Here is a 25,853-nt window from a genome sequence, read left to right as displayed (position 1 = left end):
GTTTATTTGGAAAACGGCTACTCGTTATTTTTGACTCAATTTAGATAGATAGTACCTCCTCTGTGAAGCCTTCCCTATCTTTCCCAAATAAGTTTGTATTCTTCTTTTCCCTGGGTCCAGTATGCTCAATGGATCTCCTACAGACCTCATGAGTACCACTTATTCTAGATTATAATTTCTCTTTCTGCATGTCATTGTCCTCTAATGAATAAGTAGCTTCTTGAGAGTAGAAAACTTGTATTTTTCATATTTGTTCTCCAAGCACAGTCTAAAATGTCTATATATTTAATAAATATTTGTTGAAAAATATCTGGAACCAGGGTGTAAGCAAAAGGACATATCCAGAGTATGAATGTAACATAAAGAGGAAAAATTAAATACAATAAGAATCTAGATTTAGTCTGACTGGTATTCGTTCATGCAATAAACATTAATGAGTGCCTACTGTATGCCAGGCACTGCACTAAGCTCTGGATGTAAAATGATAAACAAAGTCCAGATATAGTCCATGCCCTTATGCCCTTATGTTTAAAGAACAAATTGGAGTTGGCCAGGCAAATGGGAAAACGAAAAAAGTTTTAGGCAGAAACAACAGCATGATCCAATGTCCTGTAATAGGAAGATCATAACTGTAGCAATTAGAGTGAATGAGCTCACTAAAGGTAAGCTGAAATCAACACAAAGTACTCAGAAAAGGCAAGAGTTTGATAGACAACACCTGTTTGTTTGAGTAGTAAAAGAAGCAAGTTTCCTTAATAATAGTAACCAACATTTATAAAATGTTCACTATATGCTAAACACTAGGCTAAGTGTTTTATATCAAACACTTAAGGTAGATGATATTATTTCTACTTTAAGGATAAGGCAACCGAGGCACAGATAGGTTAAGCAATTTTCACCAGGATCACAGGGCAGTTAAATTTTAGAGCTGAGATTCAAACCTAGGTAATCTGGTTCCAGACTCTAGGGAGCCTGGATATTTTACTTTTAATAAAATATAAATTTTGCTTGTAATAAAATAAAAGTCAAATATTTTACTGTTTCCTCTGTGTGTGTGTGTGTGTGTGTGTGTGTGTGTGTGTAGCAGGTCACATGGTGTATGACACAGAGTGGAACTTCTTAATATTTTTGGAATGAATGAATAGCTGAATAAAAGCAATAGGTACAAATGTGCTAGAAAACAAAATAGAAAAAAAAACAATAGTATCTGGGTCTTTTTATGTTCCCGCCACACCAGCTATTCCTAGAACACACCAAACTTGTTCTTGTTCTGCTTCCAAAATATAATCTGCTCATGCATTTGTCCCTCACTGTACTGCTAACATTCAGGACCAGAGTTTGGCTTTTTTTTTTTTTTTTTTTTTTTGTGGTGAAAGGTCAGCTGGTAAATATTTTAGGCTTTTTGAGTCACATACAGTCTCTGTCTCCAAGTATTAAATTCTGCTTTCATAAAGTGAAAGAAGTCACAGACAATACCTAAATGAATGAATGTAGGTATGTTCCAATAAAAGTTTATTTACAAAAACAGGCAAGAGGCAGGATTTGCCCTGTGGACAGTAATTTTTAGACCCTTGCTCTAGGCCAAATTATCACCATCTCTTGCATAGACTACTGTATTAAATGATGTCTGAGAGTCATCATCTTTGACTAACATCTATACCTTGGTTTTATCAGCATCTCAGTGAAGCTTTAATGATCTCTAATCATATTCATAACCTTGAGTTCTTGAAATGTGGTTAAAACTATGTGTTAATTGTGATTTTGAACTTTAATTTATCAAAGATGGTCTTTAAAAGAACTAACTACTAGTGATCTTTGAAAGAGTTAAAAAAATAAGGAAGATTTATAATGAAAGTAGTGACTTTAGCCAGAAAATAAATATTCTGGACACAGTGCAATGTTGAATTTGGCTGAAACTTTGGTCTATGACAAGAATTCTGCTATGTACCCTATACAGAAACAAATAAATGCTAAAACTTTGCAGAAATCATCTAGACCATACAAAATTTTCCTCACCTACTCATGGACAAAAATTTGGTAAAGCTGAAGGGTATATTAATTTGTGTCTGGGGTTATGAACATTTCTGACTCTGGGGATATGAACATTTCTGACTCTCAACAGAAATGTGATTCAGCATAAACTTAGTAACCTATATAATTAATTTTGCAGTGAAGAAGTATTAGTTATTACTCACTAGTTAAAAGTTATCAAAACCTACCTGAAACTAACAAGCCAAAGAGAGAAATTTATGGGAAGATAATAAGGTGTTTCACAGAACTCAAGAAGGATTGGAACAATCAAAACTTTTAAAAAGGCAAGGTATAGTTAGGTCTCAAGAATTGTCAAAAACAAGGATTCCAATGACATTGACTCTATCATTCTTTTACCCCTATTCTTCCCTGCACATTTATCTGTGCGCGCGCGCTCTCTCTCTCTGTCTCTCTCTCTCTGTCTCTCTCTCTCTCTCTCTCTCTCTCTCTCTCTCTCTCGCCCTCACTCCCTCCCTTGCTTTCCTCCCCACTCCTCTCAAGCTCTTTTTGTTTCCCAAGTCCATGTAACAGTAGATATGGTTACGGACACCTTCCTAGATTTTCATATTACAGATTCAACCACTGAAGAGAGACACTAAGCCAGATCAGGTCCTCTGAAAAGCAGATGCCGAGATGGAGTTACAAATCTAGAGATCTATCGTAGGTAATGGCTGGCAAGATAAAGAGGAGATTACAGTACAGCTCTATGGAAGTCTCAACCACCCCAACAGAGATTGCTAATTAGAGGAATCCTGCGTTAGACAGAATTCTTGTGCTCAGAGATTGGCTGCAGATGCCTGGGAAGGGAATGACCTTGGATCAAATGATGCAAAAATATCCCAAAAGTGCTCCAGCTGGAGACTGTTAGCTGACTCCACTCCTCATAGTAGGTTTTCCCTTGAAAGATCTGAGAGGCACTTCCTGGTTGCCATAGACCTTTATGGTCCTATCTCCATAAATCTATGAGGGATTTATTGGCCAAGTTTGAGTCTGGTGGCCACCCAAAACCAATCAACTGTAGCTAGGTGAGCAATGTCACATATACCAAAGGATAATTTTCTCAGTTTTCCTGGGGCTGAGGAATTCTCCTGTAATGTGCTAAAACCACAACAGTCCAGGGCAAACTAGGATGGTTAGTTATTTTAGTAGTGCCCATGTTGATAGGGGTGGGAAAGTTAAAACCGTCGCATAATATCCTACTATATAAACAATTGTACTTTACTGCATTTATGGAGGAAATTCTATGTATAGTGGTTTTATTGGATTAGGAGAATTTATAAAGGTCTCAGAAGAATCCCCTTGAAGATGACAAAAGTTTCATACTTTATTTCTTGCATGCTGATTCTCTTGTGCATCTATACATTCTTCCTCCATCTAGAATGCGCTTCTCACAGCAACCTCCCTCCCCTCACCCTTGTCCTCACTGTTAGAAATGCTTCTTGCCCATTTCTCTGGTTTCCACATGGAATTATTTATCTAAATTAAGATTAAACCACATAATAAATGTCAAGCACCTATCATAGGACATGGCATAAAATAGGGGCTTGTATCAGCCAAGGTTCTTAGTTGCATGCAACAAAAGCTGAATCTGACTGATTTAAGCGCGAAAAAAAGTTATGTTGGGAATGACACTAGACCAGCACTCCTGCCGTTAGAAAAATCATAAAACTGCATAAAATGTGCAAGGAAACTGTTTAAAGATATTGAGCAATAGTCAGCACATGATTATGATCCCCAGGAAAAGAGAAACTCACAAATTAAGCCCCAAGACTGCCTCAGCTCTTTGCCTGGTGACTATTTTCTGATCCCAGCATCAAGAGCTAGATTCCAAGCTGAGCTTGCAGTCTCATTGAATGAAGGAGGCAAAGATCAGAGCTCAGGGTAGTGGAAGCAGCTGAAATCTATGGAGCAAGGCATTAGAGAAGATAAGCTGTGCAGATGTTGGGATGAGTAAACATATGTCTTAGGGTTTCCAGCAAAACTTTAAAAAGAGGAGGAGTTATAGAACTTTTTGGTTTCAAGACTTACTATGAAACTACACTTATCAAAACAGTGTGGTACTAGAGTAAGAAATAACAAATAAGTCAATAAAATAGCTCAGAATCCAGTAATAAACCTACATATATTATGGTCATATATTTCTTTGGTTTTAACCTTCTATTTTGAAATAATTATCAATTCACAGGAAGTTTCCAAAAAAATACAGGGAGGACCTCGTGTACCCTTTACACAATTTCCTCCAATGGTAAAATCTTGCCTAACTCTGGTACAGTATCAATCCAGGAAACCGACATTGGTAAAATCCACAGAGCATATTTGAATTTTACCAGTTACACGTGCATATGTGTGTGTGTAGTTCTACAAAATATTATCATATGTGTAACTTTGTATAATGACCACCACAATTAAAATATAGAACATTTCCATTGCCACAAGCTTTCTCATTGTTGCACTTTTATAGCCACACTCACTTCCCTTTCTCCTTCTCAACGTCTGGCAACCATTAATATGTTCTCCATCTCTATAACTTTGTCATTTCAAGAATGCTATGTTAATGGAGTTAGGCAATATGTAACCTTTTGGGAGTGGCTTTTTTCTACTCAGCTTAACTCCCTTTAGATCCAGCTAAGTTGTGTGTGTCGATAGTTGATTCTTTTTTATTGTTGAGTGATATTTCATGGTATGTATGTATCAGAGTTTGTTCAACCAATAACCCACTGAAGAACATTTGAGCTGTTTTCAGTATTTTTCTATTGTCAGTGAAGCTTCTATGAGCATTCCTGTACACATGGGTTTTGTGGGAATACCAGTTTTAATTTTTCTGACCTAAATGCCCAGAAATACAATTCCTGGGTTATATGCTAGTTGCATATTTAATACTTTAAGAAACTACAAAACTGTCTTCCAGAGTGGCTGTACCATTTTATATTCCCACTGTCAATGTATGAGAGATCCAGCTTCCATTCAACCTTTCCAGCATTTTGTATTGTATTTTTTATCTTAGCTATTTTTTATGTCAGGTATTCTGACAGGTCTGTGGTGATATCTAATTGTGATTTTAATTTGCCTTTCTCTGATGATGAATGATATTGAACATATTTTCATGTGCTTATTTTCTATCTGTATATAATCTTTGGTGAAAGGTTTCTTCATGTCTTTTGCCCATTTTCTACTTGGATTGTTCAGCATTTTTTATGGTTGAGTTTTGAGAACTTTATATATTTAACATACTAATTCTTTGTTAGATATGTGGTTTACAAGTATTTTCTCCCACTCTGTTGCTTGTCTTTTCATCCTCGTAAGACAATATGCTGCAGAGTAAAAGTTTTGAATTTTGATGAATCCAATCTACCAAGTTTTTTATGGATTGTGCTTTAGATGTCAAGTCTTGGAGGAGTTCTCTCCTCTTCCATTTTTTAGAATAGTTTCAGGAGAATTGGTATTAGTTCTTCTGGTAGAATTTGTCAGTGAAGTCATCCAGTCCTGTGCTTTTCTTCATTGGAAAGAAATGGAAAACATGAACAGACCAATAATGAGTAGCAAGATTGAGTCAGTAATAAAGTCTCCAAAGATTCCGAAGATTTTTATCATGTTTTAAAAAAAGTTTTATAGTTTTGTGGTTTACATTTAAGTCTATTATCCATTTTCAGTGACTTTTTTTTGGTAAAGTATGAAATTTAGGTTGAAGTTACAGAAATACACTATATATCTATTTACCTATCTATATAATCTATATTTACATCTATCATCTATTTATCTATCAATCATCTATTTATCTATCTATCTATCATCTATACATCTATTTGTGGCTATAGCAACACTACAAAATCCCTTTTAAAATGATCAGTTTGCCTCTGGCAAGAGATTTCATAATGTAGTATTTTTACTGATTAGTTTCATATGTTATTTAGCAGGCCTGATAACAGTATATAATATCAAATACATTTTAATGAAGTAGACAATTTAAATTGTGCATTTACAGTAATTTAATAGTCAAGGATAATGAACTTAATAGACTAAGCAGAGTATTTCTTCCTTTTTGTTTTGTTCATTCAACAAATGTTTATTAAACACCTATTATATGCCTATTCTGAGAATAGAACAGGGAATAACAGATAGAAATGGCTACTGGCAAGAAAGTTACATTCTAGTACAAAAGTAAATTTCTTCTCTTAATACAATGTGATGCAATGCAAAAATGAAACACAGAGTAGTTGAGTCAATTTATTTAAGTCCCTAAACTATAAAAGGAAACAGGAAAATAAAAGGAGCTATTCACTTTATTCCACATTTCACAGCTTTGAGGCATCTTTTTAAAACATTTTTTGATCAAAGTTTTTTAAAATTTTAATTGACAAATAATTGTGTATATTTACGAAGTACAATGTGATGCTTTTACTTATGTATGCATTGTAGAAAGATTCAATCAAGCTAATTAAAATGGAAAATTCTAAACCTGTACTAGAGAGAATGATATGATCCCCCATATACCTATCATTCAGCTTCAACTATTCAATTCATGGCAAATATCCAGATTATTTTGAAGCAAGCCCCTCATCTGTAAATGTTTAGTTAGTATGTACCTATAAAAGATAAAAACTGTTTTATTCAACATAACCACGTGCAATTATTACAACAATTTTCCCCTGATATCAAATATCTAGATATCAGTATCCCAATTGGGCATTATGTTTTTTAACTTAGTTTGAATAGATATTTCCTCTCCTTCCTTACTTTTTTTTCTTGTTATTTATTTGTCGAAGGTTTTTTTTTGTTTCCCACAGTCAGTTTTGCCTGTGAGAATGTTTTTAAACAACTTTGTTGAGATATAATTCACTTTCAGTAAATCCAGTATATCCACAGAGTTGTGTATCCACCATCACAATCAAGTTTAGAACATTTTCATTACCCCAAAAACAAACACTGCATCCCTTAGCCATGACACCCCAACATCACCCCCTACCACTGGCAACCACTAATTCATTTTCTATTATTCCAGACATTTTATATAAATCAAATAATACAATGTGGTCCTTTGTAACTGTATTATTTCACTGAGCATAATGTTTTCAAGGTCAATTCATGTTTCACTTCATTTCTTTTCATGGCTGAAGAGTACTTCATCATATGGATAAACCACATTTTGTTTATCTTTTTATTGGTTGATATATATTTGTGTTGTTTCTACTTTTGGCTTTTGTGAGTAATTCTATTATGAACATTCATATACAAGATATTTTGTGTAAATACATTCTCATTTTTCTGGAATGGAATTGCTGGATTATATGGTAATTCTATGTTTAACCAATTGAGGAACTGCCAGACTATTTTCCACAATGGCTACACAATTTTACATTCTTACTGGCAATGTATGAGGTCTCCAATTTATCCATATCCTCTCCAAGTGTCATTTTAGTTGATTTCCTTATTATTATTTACTATCCTAGAGGAGGTGAAGTGGTATCACATTATGGTTTGGATTTTTATTTCTCTAGGGACTAATGATGTTGAGCATCTTTTTATTTGCTTATTGTCCATTTGTATATGTTATTTGGAGGAATACCTATGCAAATCCTTAGCCCATTTTTAAATTGGCTTATTCTTCATTTTATTGTTGAGTTGTAAGAGCACTTTACATACTCTAGATACAAGATTTTGTCAAATATATGATTTTCAGAATATTTTACCATCTGTGAGTAGTCTTTTCACTGTCCTGATGGTGTCTTTTGAAGCATAGTAGTTTTTAATTTTGATGTTGTTGAGTTTATCTATTTTTGCCTTTTGTTTCTTGTGCTTTTGATGTTATATCTAAGAAACTACTGCCTAAGCTATAGTCATAAGGAGTTACATCTGTGTTTCTTCTATGAGTTTTATATTTTAGCTCTTACATTTTTATATTTGATATGTTTTTAGTTAATTTTTGTATATGATGAGATGTAAATTCATTCTTTCATATTGTCGGCATGTTTTCAGTGTCCTGTTTTTTAGCCAAAAATTACCATGTAAGTAAGTGTCCCCTCAGTTCAATTATCTCAACTCAATGTGACCTGAGAAAGCATTAGAATTTGATAGGGAGCAAAGGTTTCAAATCATTCTACCCCAAAGCTCCTTCATCTGAAGCCAGAGCTGGTATATCTTTTTTTGTTAAATTGACAGATAAAATTATATGTATTTATTGTGTATAGTATGTGTATAGTATGATGTTTTGAAGGATATATACATTGTGGAATGGTAAAATCTACATAATTAACAAAAGTGCATTATCACACATAGTTATATTTGTAGTGAGAATGCAACATCCACTCTATTAGCAATTTTTCAAGATACAACATATTGTTATTAACTGTAGTCACCATACTGTACAATAGAACTTATTCCTCCTATTTAACTGTAATTTTCTATTCTTTAAACAACATCTCTCCACCTGCTCCCTGTAACCAACCACCCTGCCCTCTAGGTAACCATCATTCTGTTCTACTTTTACGAGATTAACTTGTGGATTTCACATGCATGAGATCATGCAGGATTTGTCTTTCTGTGCCTGGCTTATGTCCTCCAGGTTCATCCATGCTGTCACAAATAACATGATTTCCTTTTTTATGGCTAAATAATATTCCAAAGTGGTACTGGAATAATATTTCAAGTGATGTATATACCACTTTTTAAATCCATGCACTCATTGATGGACACTTAGTTTTATTCCATATCTTGGCTATTGTGAATAGTGCTGCGATAAACATGGGTATGCAGATATCTCTTTGACACACTGATTATGTTTTCTTTGGATGTATACCCAATAGTGGGATTGCTGGATCATATGCTAGTTCTTTTTAAAATTTTTAAATTTAATTTAATTTTAAGTTCTGAGATACATGTGCAGAACGTGAGGGTTTGTTACATAGATAAACATGTGCCATGGTGGTTTGCTGCACCTATCAACCTATCATCTAGGTACTAAGCCCCACATGCATTAGCTATTTATCCTGATGCTCTCCCTCCCTCCCCCCAACGGCCCATTATGTGTTGTTCCCTTCCCTGTGTCCATGTGTTCTCATTGTTCAGCTCCCACTTACAAGTGAGAACATGCAGTGTTTGATTTTCTGTTCCTGTATTAGTTGGCTGAAGATGATGACTTCCAGCTTCATCCATGTCCCTGCAAAGGACATGATCTCATTCTTTTTTATGGATGCATAGTATTCCATGGTGTATATGTATCACATTTTCTTTATCCAGTCTATCATTGATGGGCATTTGGGTTGATTCTATGTGTTTGCTATTGTGAATAGTGCTGCAATGAACATACACGTGCATGTATGTTTATAATAGAATTATTTATATTCCTTTGGGTATATACCCAGTAATGGGATTACTGGGTCAAATGGTATTTCTGGTTCTGGCTCTTTGAGGAATTGCCACACTGTCTTCCACAATAGTTGAACTAATTAACATTCCCACCAACAGTGTAAAAGTGTTCCTATTTCTCCAAGCAATTGCAACAAAAGCAAAAATTGACAAATGGGATCTAATTAAACTAAAGAGCTTCTGCACAGGAAAAGAAACTATCATCAGAGCAAACAGGCAACCTTCAGAATGGGAGAAAACTTTTGCAATCTACCCATCTGACAAAGGTCTAATATCCAGAATTTACAAGGAACGTAAACAAATTTACAAGAAAAAAAATCAAAAAGTGGTCAAAGAAAATGAAGAGACACTTCTCAAAAGAAGATATTTATGTGGCCAACAAACATATGAAAAAAACTCAACATCATTGATCATTAGAGAAATGCAAACCAAAACCACAACGAAATACCATCCCACTCCAGTCAGAATGTTGATTATTAAAGGGTCAAGAAACAACAGATGCTGGCAAAGCTTTTTAAAATTTTTTGAGGAACCTCCATGTTATTTCCCATAGTTAGTATAATAATTTACCTTTCCACCAACAGTGTGCAGGGGTTTCCTTTTTTCCACATCCTCACCAACACTTGTTATCTTTTGTCTTTTTGGTAATAGCCATCCTAATTGGAATGAGGCAATATCTTATTGTGGTTTTGCTTTGCATTTCCCTGATGGTAATGATGTTGAGTATTTTTTCATATACTTGTTGACCATTTGTATGTCTTTTTTTGAGAAATGTTGATTCAGGTCTTTTGCCCATTTTTTTGTCTTTTATTTTTGTTGTTGTTGTTGTTGTTCTTGTTGTTTTTTATTATTCTTTAAGTTCTAGGGTACATGTGCACAACGTGCAGGTTTGTTACATATGTATACATGTGCCATGTTGGTGTGCCACACCCATTAACTCATCATTTACATTAGTTATTCCTCCTAATGCTATTCCCCCCCCCACCCCATGACAGGTGCTGGTGTGTGATGTTCCCCCACCCTGTGTCCAAGTGTTCTCATTGTTCAATTCCCATCTATAAGTGGGAACATGCAGTGTTTGGTTTTCTGTCCTTGTGATAGTTTGCTCGGAATAATGGTTTCCAGCTTCATCCATTTTCCTAAAGAGGACATGAACTCATCCTTTTTTATGGCTGCATAGTACTCTGTGGTGTATATGTGCCACATTTTCTTAATCCAGTCTATCATTGATGGACATTTGGTTGGTTGCAAGTCTTTGCTGTTGTAAATAGTGCCGCAATAAACATACGTGTGCATGTGTCTTTGTAGTAGCATGATTTATAATCCTTTGGGTATATACCCAATAATGGGATCACTGGGTCAAATGGTATTTCTAGTTCTAGATCCTTGATGAATCCCCACACTGTCTTACACAATGGTTGAACTAGTTTACAATCCCACCAACAATGTAAAAGTGTTCCTATTTCTCCACATCCTCTCCGGCACCTGTTGTTTCCTGACTTTTTAATGATTGCCATTCTAACTGTTGTGAGATGGTTTTGATTTGCATTTCTCTGATGTTTTGCCCATTTTTAAATCAAGTTATTTGTTCTCTTGCTATTGACTTGTGTGAGTTCCTTACTCCCTTATTAGATACATAGTTTGCAAATACTTTCTCTCATTCTCTTCACTCTGCTTATTTCCTTTGCTGTACAGAACCTTTTTAGTTTGATGTAATCCCATTTGTTTATTTTCACTTTTGTTGCCTGCACTTTTGAGGCCACTGTGTAGCTTTTCCCATATGTTTTCTTCTAGTAGTTTCATAGTTTCATTCTGTTAGGCTTACAGAAAACATCATATAGTTATAACAGGTTGTTTTAAGCTGACAGCAACTTAACTTTGATAGCCAAAAAAAAAAAACCTAGAATTGTACCCCATTCTACACTCCCACATTTTGAATTTTTGATGTCACCATTTGCATATTTTAATATTGCGTATCCCTTAACAAGTTATCATAGTTATTATTATATTTGATAATTTTGTCTTTTAATCTTCATACTAAACATATAAGTGATTTACATGCCACCATTACCGTATTATTCTGAATTTGACTATGTCCTCAATTTTACTACAGTTTTATACTTTCAAATGTTTTCATGTTACTCATTAGAGTTCTTTCTTTTGCAGCTTGAATAACTCCCTTTAACATTTCTTCTATGACAAGTCTGATGGTGCTAAACTCCCTCAGCTTTTGTTTGTCTGAGAAAGTCTTTATCTTTCCTTCATTTCTGAAGGATAGTTTTGCTGGTATAGTATTCTTGGTTGACAGTGGGTTTTGTTTTTTTTTTTTCTTTTCAGCACTTTGAATATATCATCCCATTCTATGCTGGCCTACAAAGTTTATTCTGAAAAGTTCACTGCTAGGCATATTGGAACTCCCTTATATAGTATTTGCTTTATTTCTCTTGCTGCTGATTTCAGGATCATTTTTTGTCTTTGATTTTTGATAGTTTCATCATAATATTCTTATTTGGATTGAATCTGATTGGAGACTTTTGACCTTCCTGTACCTGGAGATTTATATCTTTCTCCAGATTTGGAAATTTTTCTATTATTTCTTTGAATAAGCTTCAATCCCTTTCCCTTTCTCTTTCTCTTCCCCTTCATGAACCCCTATAATCTGAACGTTTGCTCTTTTGATGCTATCCCATAAATCTCAGAAGCTTTCTTTATTCCTTTTTATTCTTTTTGTTTTTTCTCTTTTGAGTGTATTTTTAAAATTTCAACTTTTATTTTAGATATGGGGGTACACGTGCAGGCTTGTCACATGGAGATTTGTGTGATGCTGAGACTTGGGGTACAGATCCTGTCACCTAGGTAGTGAGCACAGTACCCAGTAGGTAGCTTTTCAACCCTCACCCCTCCTTCTCTCCCCACTCTAGTAGTCCACAGGGTCTATTGCTCTCATATTTATGTCCATGTGTGCTCAGTGTTTGTCTCCCACTTTTAAATGAGAATATGCTGTATTTGGATTTCTGTTTCTGTGTTAATTTGCTTAGGATTGTGGCCTCCAACTGTATCCATATTTCTCCAAAGAACATGATTTCATTCTTCAATATGGCTGCATAGTATTCCATGTAGTATATGTACTGTATTTTCTTTATCCAATTTGCCATTGATGGGCAGCTGGGTTGATTCCACGTCTTGGCTATTGTGAATAGTGCTATGATGAACATATGAGTGCATGTGTCTTTTCGGTTTATTATTTATTTTCCTCTGGATATATACCCAGTAATGGAATTGCTGGATCAAATGGTAGCTCTGTTTTTTTAAGTTTTTTGAGAAGTCTCTAGACTGCTTTCCACAGAGCTGGACTAATTTACATTCCCATCAATGGTGTATAAGCATTCCCTTTTCTCTGCAGCCTTACTAGCATCTGCTGTTTTTTTTGACTTTTTATTAATAGCCATTCTGAGTACATATTTTTGAATAATCTTTCTTCAAATTCACATTCTTTCTTCTGTTTGATCAATTCAGCTGTTGATTCTCTCTATTGCATTTTTATTTTATTAATTGCATTTTTAGTTATAGGATTTATTTTTTATTGTTAATTTTAATTTTTGTGGGTACATAGTTGGTATATATATTTATGGGGTGCATGAGATATCTTGATACAGGCATGCAATGTGTAATAATCACAACAGGGTAAATGGGCTATCCATCTTCTCAAGCATTTGTCCTTTGTGTTATAAACAATATGATTACACTGTTTTAGTTATTTTTAAATGTTCAACAATTATTATTGATAAAGTTGTTAATATAGGTACACTTATTAGAGATTATGGATTTAGTGCATTAGCTTGTACAGAAGGAAGTAACTCTAACAGCTTCATTGGCTAGTTGGCTAAAATTTGGACTACATTTAAATCAGTTGAGATGTTAGAACTTTCATGACATAATATAGAGGAAGGAACATAAAAGCTTAGGGAGATAGGAATGATGGAGTGAATCAATCATATGTGATTTTCACAGCCACCACACACACACACACACACACACACACACACACACACACACACACACTGTATCCCCCATGATGACCCAGAAAATATTCCTTTCACTAAGGTTTTGAGAAATATATTAGTGAGAAGAGCACCACTGTATTAGTCGCCTAGTGCTACATTAACAAACCATCCTCAAACTTGGAAGATTAAAAAAACATTTATTTAAATCACAAGTTTACAGATTGACCTACTGGTTCTGCTGTCCTGCACCAGGCTCAGCTTACTTTGACAAGACTCATTCATGCTTATGACATCAGCCAGCAGGTCATCTGAGGGCTGGCTGGTCTTGAAAGAACTCAGTTTAAATGGCTCATCTCTATTCCACATTGTTTTCTCATCTTCCAGCAGGCTAGCTTAGGGTTATTTATATGACTGTGAATAAGGTTCCAAAAGAGAAAGTGAAAGTGTGCAAGGCTCTTGAGGCGTGGGCTCAAAACTAGTACAATGTCACTCTATCACATTCTATTGGTCAAAGCATGTTACAAGGCTAGACTAGATTCAAGGTATGGGGAAATATATTCCACTTCTTGATAGGAGGTTATTTGCCACAGAGCAAAGGGGCATGGATACAGGGAGGAGTAAAGAATTGTGGCCATCTATTCAATCTACTACAACCAGTGCCCTTGTAAAGTTCTGTGATGGTTGTCTTATATAGGCCAGGTATGACAGTGGAAAGTTACAACACTGAGATGAGTGCCCTGATATCAGTCAGTATGATGGTATCCCTGAGTACCTGAGGCCAACTGTCAGCCCTTAACTACAAGAGATGAGAGTAAGTACTTTAGTTGGAAATAAGGACAAAGTGATTATCACAGTGTTTTGGTCCTCAACAATTTTTGATGGCAGCTAATTCATCACAGTGTCCTTAGGAATGAAATAGATGGGTAGATTACTAAAATGATACTTGAGCTAAACAACAAGACTCTAGATTTGATAGAAACTTGACTTGAATCACTAAAATGGAAATTCATGGCTCCTCAAACCCAGTTCTAAACACCTAAAAAGTTCATAGACCTAGAGCTCTGTGATTGAAGGACAGGATAGATCCCCTTGATGAAACACCCCAGGGCACTGCCATAAATATATTTGTAAACCATATCCCAAACCTTCTCCAAATGGATCTATAGCCATTTACCGTGGGGACAGCATAGGGAAAAGGAAATAGCCAGATCTTTTGGGGGATATTAGACACTAGCTCTGAATTGATGTTAATTTGTGAGAACCCACATTATTACACTGGTTCACAAGCTTAAATGTGGGCTTATGGAAGTAAGATGATAGTGGATTTTTCACCTATGTTTGTGACAAGTAAATCAGATTACCCACCCTGTGGTTATTCCCCCAAGCTCTTGAATATATAATTGGAGTAGACACATTCAGACAGTGGCAGAATCTTCACATTTGCTATCTGATCCATGAAATGAGAGTTATTATTGTAGGAGGAGGCAAGTATAAGCCTCAAGAACTTCCCATTAGTAACAGAATAGTAAACCACCATGGTGAAACCCCATCTCTACTAAAAATACAAAAATTAGCTGGGCATGGTGGCGTGCACCCGTAGTTCCAGCTACTCGGGAGGCTGAGGCAGGAGAATCGCTTGAACCCAGGAGGAGGAGGTTGCAGTGAGCCGAGATCATGCCACTGCAGTCCAGCCTGGCGACAGAGTGAGCCTCCAAAATAAAAAATCAGAACCTATCACTTCAGTGAAGTTTTCTTGGGATCCAATGGTCAGGAGCATTTTGATTTATTTTCTCACACGCCTTACCTGGATATTGTTACTGTTGAGTGCCTAACCTGCCAAGGTAGGAGAGGAACACTTGGAGGGAACAAACCATCCACCTGGTGACAAGTTGACTACATAGGATAGCCTCTATCAAGGAGTAGTAAATGATACCATCATGACAAGAAATGAAGTGAAACATGAATTGACCTTGAAAACATTATGCTCAGTGAAATAATACAGTTACAAAGGACCACATTGTATTATTTGATTTATATAAAAAACATAATGCCCAATTGGGATACTGATATCTAGATATTTGATATCAGGGGAAAATTGTTGTAATAATTGCACGTGGTTATGTTGAATAAAACAGTTTTTATCTTTTATAGGTACATACTAACTAAACATTTACAGATGAGGGGCTTAATAAGAAACTCAATTCACAGCAAATGAAGCACAGAAATGGGCTTATACCGTGGAATTCATTTGACTCACCCTATACGAAATCACCCAAAGGCAGCTGAACTGACTGCTGAAGATCCAGTTGTGACATGTACATGTACATGATTGTTCAGTCAGTTGTGACATGAGTTGGGAGACAACTCCTAAATTTTGTTGGGTTTTGTTTTGTTTTGTTGTATTATACTTGGCTACATTATTTGTATAAAGTGCAGCAAAAATAATTATTTTTTACATAGGTGTTTTAAATTGGCTTTGATGGAACTTCGTTCCATAGAAGGATCCTCAGATAATACTTTTTTAAAGCTGAGCCCCGCCATGGATTTGTATTATCAAATACCTGTGAGTTGGATAAATTCCTCTCCTCTTGAGGTCCCAAGATAACTTTGGGCTCCTGGGCCTGTCGGAAAGTGAAATTGTTTATTTACCACAGGTCAGGAACCCTGTTCAGGGACTGTGTACACAAGGTATGAGGCCAATTTTCCCAAGGGGCTCATATATATATACATACACACACACACATATATATACTTTAAGTTCTGGAGTACATGTGCAGAATATGCAGATTTGTTACATAGGTATACATGTGCCCTGGTAGTTTGCTGCACTCATCAACCCCTTCATCTCCATTAGGTATTTCTCCTAATGCTATCCCTCCCCCAGCCCCCCACCTCCCACGAGGCCCCAGTGTGTGATGCCCTCCTCCCACGTCCTTGTGTTCTCATTGTTCCACTCCCACTTATGAGTGAGAACATGTTGTGTTTGGTTTTCTGTTTTTGTGTTAGTTTGCTGAGAATGATGGTTTCCAGCTTCATCCATGTCCCTGAAAAGGACATGAACTCATCCTTTTTATGGCTGCATAGTATTCCATGGTGTCTATGTGCCACATTTATCTTTATCCAGTCTATCGTTGATGAGCATTTGGGTTGCTTCCAAGTCTTTGCTGTTGTGAACAGTGCCACAATAGACATATGTGTGCATGTGTCTTTATAGAAGAATGATTTATAATCCATTGGGTACATACCCGGTAATGGGATTGCTGGGTCAAACAGTATTTCCAGTTCTAGATCCTTGAGGAATCTATTCATCTGACAAAGGGCTAAATATCCAGAATCTACAAAGAACTTAAACAAATTTACAAGAAAAAAACAACCCCATCAAAAAGTGGGCAAAGGATATGAACAGACCCTTCTCAAAAAAAGACATTTATGCAGCCAACAAATATATGAAAAATCTCATCATCACTGGTCATCAGAGAAATGCATATCAAAACCATAATGAGATATCATCTCATACCGGTTAGAATGGCGATCATTAAAAAGTCAGGAAACAACAGATGCTGGAGAGAATGTGGAGAAATAGGAACACTTTTACATTGTTGGTGGGAGTGTAAATTAGTTCAACCATTGTGGAAGACAGTGTAGCGATTCCTCAAGGATCTAAAACTAGAAATGAAAGTAGAAGTGACTCCATACCATGGAATTAATTTGACTTACCATATGCCACGTCACCCAGAAGCAGCTGGACTTAATGAACAATGGATAGATTGCTGAAGATCCACTGTGACATGAGTTAGGAGACAACACTTAAATTCTGTTTTTAACAACCAAGAAATCAAAGTGGAAGTGGCTTCTCAATAACTCACTTACAGAATTTTGGTTCTTGTTCTGGTAACTTTGAGCACTGCTGGCTTAGAGGTTTTACTTACCAGAGGAGGAATGCTTTAATCGGGGACATAATGATTCCATTGAATTGGAAGTTGAGACTGCCACCTGCTATTAGCTATTTGGAAGTTCTTATGCCACTGAACCAACAATCAGGAAAGGCTACTCTACAGGCTGGAGTGATTGATCCAGATCTCCAAAGAAATTAAGTTGCTATCCCACAGTGGGGTCAGAGAGGACTATACTTGCACTTGGGAAATTCCCTGGGGAACCTCTTTGTATTTCTATGCTGAATAGTGAAGGTTAATAGAAAACTACATCAAACAGGAGATAGGCAAGATTTTTAAGGATTCAGACCGTTCGGGAATAAAGCTGTGCGTCTCCCTACCAGGTAACACAAAATGGGTCAAGGATATATGAATTAGTTGAAGAAGGATGTTTTAGATATTAACTATAATCCAAAACCATATGGTGTATATATATGTATTAATGAGACAGTGTTTTCCTTGTTTGTATGTATGTATGTATGTATTATGTATAAACTGTATGCATATATTGACTAATTTATTTTTATTTCTCTTCCCTTATTATTTTATATAAAATCATTTTTGGAAGTTAACTTTACAGCTTAGTATTTATGTAAAAATTTTCAGATGGGACTGATTTGAAGAGAAATCAACATAGTTGATTTTGCCTTCATAGAGGCAAATACAATAACTATTGTGACTTTGTCACTTCTCATTTTGGGGAGATTGTGAGAGTGCTTTTGTATGAAGGATAGTGACTGTCATGCGCATCCCTGTGAAGAGACCACCAAACAGGCTTTGTGTGAGCAACATGGCTGTTTATTTTACCTGGGTGCAGGCGGGCTGAGTCCGAAAAGAGAGTCAGCAAAGGGAGATAAGGGTGGGGCCGTTTTATAGGATTTGGGTAGGTAAAGGAAAATTACAGTCAAAGGGGGGTTGTTCTCTGGCGGGCAGGAGTGGGGGTCACAAAGTGCTCAGTGGGGGAGGTTTTTGAGCCAGGATGAGCCAGGAAAAGGAATTTCACAAGATAATATCATCGCTTAAGGCAAGGACCGGCCATTTTCTCTTCTTTTGTGGTGGAATGTCATCGGTTAAGTCGAGGCAGGGCATTTGCACTTCTTTTGTGATTCTTCAGTTACTTCAGGCCATCTGGGTGTATACGTGCAGGTCACAGGAGATGCGATGGCTTGTTTTGGGCTCAGACGCCTGACAGTGACAACTTATTAATTAAAATTAATAATATTAAAATACAAAGAGCTAGTTTTGTTGGTGTATAGAAGTGAAGATACATGTGGAAGGATATATATGAATACTTAGTAGCTAAATTGGTATGCTGTGCTGGTTATTAATAGTCTCTGAGACTCAGGCCACACTGTGTTATGCTCTGTGATGTTGGGGCTCAGATTTTGTAAACCACATTTATGCTCTGCCTGCTAGCTCCCTGGTAGTCTTTGCCAAAAGAAGGTGCTATGGCAGTATCAGTTCCTGCTGGTAGCAGCAGCTTAATCCAGTTTGCAGTTTCCCCAGCATTTCCAGAATTAGCCTTATTGCACTTCCTCAGATACTCCACCACCAGCTGGCATTACCTGCTCCCCAGAAGTGTTCCACTGGAAGACCCTCCTTAGGTGCACTCAGATGAGCATCATCAGGCTTATGCTCCCTCCTGAGAAGTCTGCATTTCACTTTTGCAAAGCCTTTCCTCCAAATTTCTAGGATTTAGTAATTTCAAACTCTTCCCTTTGTTCCACCCTAGGAGTGGTAGCTGCTTCCTGCTGTTATCATATCCATGGTAACTTATTGTTTTCTTTTTGCATTTTTATTTTTCCAATGCCTAGTAATTCCTTATGTTAGTTTCCTCTGCTAAAACAATTGGTGTGTTTTCTGTCTCCTGCCTGGAACCTGATTGACACAAGCAATTTACAGGCACACCAGCAATGTAAAAGCATGTCCTTTGTTCCACAGTCCTTACAACAGAAGGAATTGTTAGTAATTCTCAGGTGTCCTTTTTTTAAATTTAGCCATTTTCATGGGTGTGTAAGGTAACCCCATTGGGTTTTAATTTAAAATTTCCAGAAAATTTATAAAGTCAAGAATCTTTTTGATTTTTAGTGGAGTGTCTGAGTTTCTTATTGGGTTGCCTTTTTTCCCAAGTGGATATCCCAGCCAGCACCACTTATTGAAAAGATCCCCTGGCTGGGCGTAATAGCTCATGCCTGCAATCCCAACAGGTTGGGAGGCCGAGGCGGGAGGATTGCTTGAGCCCAGAAGTTCAAGACCAGCCTGGGCAACATGGCGAGCCCCTACCTCTAAAATATATGTGTATATATATACACATATATATACTTTTTTTTTAAAGGAAGAAAGAAAATATCACCCTTTCTGTACTGCTCTGCAGTGCCACCTTTGTAATAAATCCAGTATCCATATGTGTATGGGCCTGTTTCTGAACTCTCCATCCCATTCTAACGGATTTTTTTGATCTATTCTTGCACTATACATCAAGTCCTAATTAAACTAGCTTCATCATCTTTCCTGCTATTCCATATTACATCTTCTTCTTCAAGGATGATTTGGCCATGTGCATTTCTACATTAAAAAATCAGCTTGTCAAGTCACAAAATAAATCTGTGGAAATTTTGGTTGTGACTAAATCTTTAGAACAATTTGGGGAGAACATCTTTGTCATATTATGTCTTTAAGCCCACCAATACAATAGTGCTAGATATCTTCTCATCCAGACCCATCATCCTTTTGCACCCAGGAATATGGACTACATTAATGAAATGCCTTGCCCTATGGCTTCTGGTTAGATTTGGCCAGTACCCCAGAAGGAAATCAGAATGAGAGAGGAGGGTGAGGTCGGAGTATTTATTTCTCTGGGTCTCTTCTTGAAAGATTGTCTTGGGTTAGCCTCAACTGAAGCTCACTGCTTAATAAAAGCATCCATCTCTACAGGACTCACTCCTTTTGGGTTCTGACAATTGCTTCCTCCTTTTGTCCCTACTGAACTAAGCTTGGTAACTGCTACTCCACTGCTATTATCCCTAGGTCCTACATTACCCTTTGTGTTTCCTCTACAATATATCCATACATTTGTGAATACTTACTTTGAAAACAAACCCTCCAGAATTATTCTAATTTTAACAACAGCTTTATTAAAACATAATTGATATACAAAGAACTGCACATATTTAATGTGTATAATTTGATGTTTGAGTACATACAAATATCCATTATACCATCACCACAATCAATGTAATAAATGCATCAAACACCTTCAGTTTCCTTGTGTCCCTTTGGGTTTTTTGGCTTGTTTGTGGTAATAACACTTAACATGGGATCTACCCTCTTAACAAATTTTGAAGTTGTAGTTAACAATACAGTATTAACAATGTAGTAACAATACAGTTAACTACAGGCACTATATTGCACAACAGATTTATAAAAGTTATTCATCTAGCATAACTAAAACTTTATGCTCATTGAACAAGTCCCCATTTTCCCCACCTCCCTAGCCCTTGGCAACCACTATTATGTTCTCTGCTTCTATGAGTTTGATTATTATATATTTCTCATATAGGAGTATTTGTCCTTATGTGACTGGCTTTCTTCATTTAACATAATACCATCCGGGTTCAACCATGTTGTCACATATGGTAAGATTTTCTTCCTCTTTAAGGCTGAATAATATTCTGCTGTATGTATCCACCACATTTTCTTTATCTATTCATCTGTAGATGGACATTTGAATTGTTTCCATATTTTGGCTATTATGAATACTGCTGCAATGAATGTGTGAGTGCAGATATCTTTTCAAGGTCCTTATTTCAATTATTTTGGGTATATACTCAGAACTGGGATTGTTGGATCACATGATAGTTTTATTTTTAAGTTTTTGAGGAAACTCTTTAGTATTTTCTATAGCTGCTGCATAATTTCATTTTCCCACTAACAGTATACAAGTGTTCCAGTTACTTCATATCCTCACTAACATTTGCTATGTTTGGGTTTTTGATAATAGCCATCCTAATAAATATGAGGTGATATCTCATTGTGGTTTTGATTTGTATTTCACTGATAATTAATTATGTTGGGCATCTTTTCATTATCTGTTGGCCATTTGTATGTCTTCTTTGGAGAAATGTCTGTCCAAGTCCTTTGCCCACTTTTTAATTGAGTTATTTGTTTTTTGCTATCGAGTTGCAGGAGTTTCTTGTACACAGTGACTTTCGAACAACACAGGAGTTGGGGCACCAACTCTCTGCACAGTTGAAAATCTACTATAACTTTTGACTCTCCAAAAACTTAACTTCTAATAGCTCCCTGTTGACTGGAAGCCTTTGCAATAACAAAGACTTGATTAACACATATGTTGTATGTTAATGTATTATATACTGTATTCTTACAATAAAATAAGCTAGAGAAAAAGTGTTATTAAGAAAATCATAAGGAAGAGAAAATACATTTATAGTACTTTACTGTATTTGTCAATACCATAAGTGTACATCATCTATTTGCAAGAATAATTGTCTGTTTGAAATGGTGGGCAGACACAACTGCAGACCTCAATCTATAGAAAATATCAAGCAACGCAACTTTTTTTTGATAGGGATTGCATTAAATCTGTAGATGCTTTGGGTAGTATGAACATATTAACAATACTCTTTTTTCCAATCTGTGAATATGGAATATCTTTCCATTTTTTTTGCATCCTCTTAAAGTTCTTTCATCAGTGTTTTATAGTTTTCATGGTAAAGATCTTTAATTTCTTTGGTTAAGTTAATTCCTAGGTGTTTAATTTTATTTGTAGCTATTGTAAATGGGATTACTTTCTTAATTTCTTTTTCAGATTTTTCACTGGGCATATAGAAATGGTACTGATTTTTGCATGTTGATATTGTATCCTGAAACTTTACTGAATTTGTTTTCCAGTTGTAACAGTTTTTTAGTAAAGTCTTTAGGTTTTTCCAAGTTTAATATCATATCATTTGCAAACAAGGATAATTTGACTTCTTCCTTTCCATTTTTGATGCGTTTTATTTCTTTCTCTTGTCTGATTGCTCTAGCTAGGACTTGCAGTAGTATACTGAATAACAGTGGTTAAAGTGGGCATCCTTGTGTTCCTGATCTTAGAGGAAAGGCTTTCAGTTTTAGCCATTCAGTATGATACTAGCTGTGGGTATGTTGTATATGGCTTTTATTTTGTTGCGATATATTCCATCTATACCCAATCTTTTGAGGATTTTAATTATGAAGAAATTTAATTTTATCAAGTGCCTTTTCAATATCAATTGAAATGATCATATGGTTTGGTCTTTCTGTTGATATGATGTACTGCATTAGTTGATTTGCATATATTAAACCATCTTTGCATCCGTGTGATAAATCCCACTTGGTCATGATAAATGATCTTTTTAATGTTTTATAGAATTTGGTTTTCTAGTATTTGGTTGAAAAATTTTGAGTCAATATTCATTAGTGATATTGGCCTATAGTTTTCTTTTGTGGTGTTGTAACACCAAAGATTCTTGCCTTAGTCACGCCAAAGAATTGGTGTCGCGGTAGCCCGCGGTGGGAGAGACACGGATCGGACCGAGAGAAAAAAGCTGTAGGCTTTATTGAGCAGAGTGGCAGTACAAAGTTTCCACAGCGTGGAAGGGGTCCTCAGCGGGTAGCCAGTGTTAGATTTTTTGACCACCTTTTAAACTCTTTAAGGTGGGAAATACGTGCGGCAGGAAGATGTTACCAGAGCCGGAAACGAAGACAATTAACATGTCTCAGATCTTGAGGAAAACTGGAATTGTAACTTAAGTTTGATGACTTTATAACCTTGCAGCGGCAGGGCAAAGGAGACAGGATCTCACAGGATTTTACAAACTGTGTTTACAAGGAATCGGAATTGGGAGCATAGATAAGGTCCGCTGGTCACAGGAAAACAGGCTTTTAACATTCCTTTTAGTTTCAGGGGAGGGGGAAGGGAGAGAGGGAGCGAGGACACAGGGAAGCTTACAGCAAAAGTTTAGCTGTTTGTAGCTTTCTTGGGGAAGAAAACACATGCACAAATTCTGATGTTAGGAATATTTTAAGCACATATCTTCAATATTATTCATCCAGGACCGAAGTAAATCCTGTTGCAGAAAATGAGTGAGTTTCACAGCTTTCTGAGCCCCAACTAGACCCAGGAAGCCCAGTTGGAACCTCCTCTCAATGTGTCTTTGTCTGGTTTTGATATCAGGGTAATATGGCCTCAGAGAATGAGTTCCTCCTCCTCTATTATTTGGAATAGTTTGAATAGGATTGGTATTAGCTCTTCTTTAAATGTTTGGTAGAATTTACCAGTGAAGCCATCGGGTCCTGGCCTTTTCTTTGCAGGGAGACTTTTTATTATGGCTTTCATCTTATTAGTTGTTATTGGTCTGTTCGGGTTTTGGATTTCCTTATCACTCAATCTTAGTAGGTTGTATATGTCTAGGAATTTATCCATTTCTTCAAGATTTTTCAATTTATTGGCATATAGTTGCTTATAGTAGCCACTAACGATCCTTTGAACTTCTGTGGTATCAGTTGTAATATCTCCTTTTTATCTCTTATTTTATTTATTTGGGTCTGCTCTTTTTTCTTAATTAGTCTGCCTAAAGGTTTGTGAATTTTGTTTATCTTTCCAAAAAACCATTTTTTGTTTCTTTTTTTTTATATTGTTTTCTTCATTTCAAATTTGTTTATTCTCAGATTTTTATTATTTTCTTCGACTAATTTGGGGTATGGTTTACTCTTGCTTTTCTAGTTGTTTAAGATTTATTATTAGGTTGTTTATTTGAAGTTCTTCTTTCTTAATGTAGGCACTTATAGCTATAAACTTCCCATTTAGGACTGCTTTTACTGTATCTTCTAGGTTTTAGTATGCTGTGTTTCCATTATCATTTGTTTCAAGAAATTTTTCAATTTCCTTCTTAATTTCTTCATTGACTCACTGGTCATTCAAGAGCATATTTTTAAATTTCCATGGGTGTGTATAGTTTCCAAAATTCTTCTTGCTGTTGATATCTAGTTTTATTCCACTGTGGTCAGGGAAGATGCTTGATATTATTTCAATTCTTTGCATCTTTTAAGATTTATTTTGTGACCTAAGATATGGTTTATCTTTGATAATGTCCCTTGTGCTGAGGAGAGGAATGTGTATTCTGCCGCTTTTGGATGAAATGTTCTGTACAAATCTATTAGGTCCATTTGGTCTATAGTGCAGATTAAGTCTGATGTTTCTTTGTTGATTTTCTGTCTGGAAGCTCTGTCCAATGCTGCAAGTTGTGTGTTGAAGTCTCCAGCTATTATTGTATTGGGATCTATCTCTCTTTAGCTCTAAAATTTTTTTTATTATATTATATTATATATTATATATATTCCTTGTCTCTTCATATAGTTTTTGTCTTGAAATTAATTTTGTCTGATATAAGTGTAACTACCCCTGCTCTTTTTTTGGCATGGAATGTCTTTCTATCCCTTTATTTTTAGTCTACGTGTGTCTATAAGTGAAGCGTGTTTCTTGTAGGCACCATATTATTGGGTGTTGTTTTTATTCATTCAGCTACTCTGTGTCTTTTGATTGGAGAGTTTAGTCCGTCTACATTCACCATTATTATTGATAAGTAAGGACTTACTACTGCCATATTGTTATTTGTTTTCTAGTTGTTTTGTAGTCTTTTCTCTCACCTTCCTTCGTTTCTTTCTTTTAGTGAAGGTGATTTTTTTTTCTGCTGGTATTATTTAATTTCTCACTTTTTAATGTGTCCATTGTATGGTTTTCTATTTGAGGTTACCATGAGGCTTGAAAATACTATCTTATAATCCATTTTTTAAGCTAATAACAACTTAATATTGTTTGCATAAACAAACAAAAAAGCGAAAGGAAAACTAATAAGAGCTCTACACTTTAACTTTATTCCCCTGCTTTAAAATTTTTTTCTATTTCTATAGAAAATTTTGTTTCTATTTCTATCTTATTGTACTGTCTATACCTTTAAAATTGTTGCAGTTATTATTTTCCATTGGTTCATCTTTTGGTCTTTCTACTTAAGATAGGACTTGTTTACATACCACAGTTACAGTGTAATATTTTGTGTGTTTTCTGTGTACTTACTATTATCAATGAGTTTTGAACCTTCCAATGATTTCTTATTGCTCACTAATGTCCTTTTCTTTCTGCTTGAAGTACTCCCTTTAACATTTCTTGTCGGACAAGTCTGATGTGGATGAAATCCCCGAGCTTTTGTTTGTCTGGGAAAGTTGTTATTTCTCTTTCAAGCTTGAAGGATATTTTTGCCAGATATACTATTCTAGGTGAAAGTATTTTTTCCTTCTCACACAAATGAAGTCTCCCTTTCTGTTCTGAGTCACCTGGATCTGGGGATGGCATCACATGAGCACCCCTGTGGTCACCACCATAGGGACTGCACTGGATCAGACCTGAAGCCAGTACAGCAATGGGTCTTGCCCAAGGCCTGCTGTAATCACTACCTGGCTACTGTGTATGTTTGTTCAAGGCCCTGGG

The 25,853-nt window shown here is 35.9% G+C and overlaps 1 protein-coding gene across 1 annotated transcript in view; it reads left to right on the top strand.

The window, feature by feature from the left end:
- The window catches only part of LOC105467976 (sprouty RTK signaling antagonist 3), a 128,298-nt gene that overhangs the window by 1,220 nt on the left and 101,225 nt on the right, over window positions 1-25,853 (top strand). The gene's annotated exons all lie outside the window — the stretch shown is intronic.

This window comes from Macaca nemestrina, chromosome X, assembly GCF_043159975.1.
Source record: "Macaca nemestrina isolate mMacNem1 chromosome X, mMacNem.hap1, whole genome shotgun sequence".
Taxonomy (NCBI): domain Eukaryota; kingdom Metazoa; phylum Chordata; class Mammalia; order Primates; family Cercopithecidae; genus Macaca; species Macaca nemestrina.
Note: the sequence above shows the minus strand (reverse complement) of the source record. Positions and strands in the feature narration are given on the sequence as shown.